Source organism: Orycteropus afer, unplaced genomic scaffold (assembly GCF_000298275.1).
Source record: "Orycteropus afer afer isolate SDZICR_OR568_19922 unplaced genomic scaffold, OryAfe1.0 scaffold00046, whole genome shotgun sequence".
NCBI classification, from domain to species: Eukaryota; Metazoa; Chordata; class Mammalia; order Tubulidentata; family Orycteropodidae; genus Orycteropus; species Orycteropus afer.
Window position 1 is genome coordinate 2,605,450 of NW_006921633.1, and position 2,081 is coordinate 2,607,530.

The following is a 2,081-nucleotide window of genomic DNA, read 5'->3' on the forward strand; positions in this document are numbered from 1 at the left end:
TCCAAGTATGAGAAGAAATCATCCTGCATTCTCTTCTAAAATCTATTGGATTTGATTTTGGTGTATTCTGTCCCAGCACTATTTATTGGAAAGTGATTGCATCCCTACTGCTCTTCATGGTCATCTCCTTCATAAATCAACTACCGTACATACAGGTCTGTTTCTCAGCTCTGTTTTCTGTTCTATTGGTTTATTTCTCTATCTCTATGCTAATACCACACTGTCTTCACTAACAGGGCTTTAGAATATGTTTTGATGTCTAGTAAAGCAAATTTTCCTCATTGTTCATCCTATTCAAGAATGCCTTTATTGCTTTTGGCTTTTGAATTTCTGTATATATTTTAGAAGCATTTTGTGAACTTCCATAACAATTTATTGGGATTTTGATAAGATTGCCTTGAATTTATAAATAAATTACAGAAGAATTGACAGCTTTTAATACTGAGCCTTCCAATCTTTTTATTATCACTTTTTATTGTGATTTGAGTAATTTTATTAAACAGATTGATATTACATTCAAAAGGTCATAAACATTTTGTTTCATGACACTGATTACAATTCCCACAATGTAATAGCTATCCTCCCACCTTCTTCCTGTGATTACCCCTTCCCTGTGTCCTTCTTACCTTTCCATTCCTGCCTGCCTGTCTCCTGTTCAAATGTTGCCCTTCTGATCTCCCATGTTGACTGTTCTAATGAGTCCCAACTCCCTGGTGTAGTTGTTCAGCTCATAGCCTTTTCTATTGTTTGCTTGAGTGCTGAGGCATGGGAGTAAGTCCAATTCCAGGCTCAAAGGGTGACTTGGGGTATTTGTCTCAGGGGTTTCACTACTTTCTTTCCAACCAATAATCCTGGTCTTTTTTATGTTTTTGAATTTTGTTCTACATTTTTTTCTCCCACTCTATCCAGAATCTTCAATTCTGATGGCTTTCTGAGTGGTTGGCATTGGTAGCTGGGCACCATTCAGTTCTTGTGGTCTCAGAGTCATGTAGGCTGAGTTTCTCATGATCCATTAAACACTTGGACTAATTGTTTCTATGCATCTTTGATTCTCTTCACTCTTCTTTGCATTGGACAAGGATGGCCATTTGCAAGCTTTAAGACCCCAGTCATTACTTACCAAAGTAGGATGTAGAACAATATTTTTGTGTACTATGTTATGCCAATTGAGTTTGATGTCCCCTGCTACCCTTTCCCCAAGCTCACAGGCCCAGTGACTCACTCCCTCAAGGTGCTTGGTTATGGCCAAGAAGTCATCCTAGCTTTGTCCCCTGTTAACTCTATAATGTATATGGACATTTTTATATTACATACAAATGTATGTAGGCATATCATCTGCCAAACCTATGCATGGTCATGGATATATTCCTGTTCACTTACAATACCTGATCTTTTTATCTGTCTACCTGTGTACGTACCCATAGATAGGTGTTTATTACTGATAATACAGTATTGTGTATGTAACAATATGTATCTTTGTTGTCTGTAACTCTTGTGCACCTCTTTGTGTTGTCCTTTTCCTTAGTGATATTGTGCTGGCCACATGGCTTTGTTAGACTGCATTTAAGTTCACCCAAATCAGCACATGTCTTTTATTTTCTTGCTATGTTGTTGGAATCTATTGGCTAGGATTCTGTTGAAGATTTTTGCATCTATATTCATGAAGGATATTGGTTTGTAGTTTTCCTTTTGAGTGATATCTTAGCCTGGTTTTGGTATCAAGGTTATGCTTGCTTCATAAAATGAATTTGGGTGAATTCTATCCTTTTCTATATTTTGGAATAATTTGAGTAGGATTATTGATGTCAGTTCTCTGAATGGTTTGTAGAATTCAGTGAAATTGTCTGGGCCAGGACTTTTTCTTGTTGGTAATTTTGTTTTATGACTTGTTCAATTTCTTCTTTTGTTATGGGTCTGTTCAACTTTTCCATCTCAGTTGATGTTAGTTTAGGTAAGTAGTGTGTTTCTGGAAATCTGTCCATTTCTTCCACATTTTCAAATTTGTTGGAGTACAGTTCTTCATAGTATCCTGATATTATCCTTTTTATTTCAGTTGGTTCTGTTGTGATGTCGCCCATTTT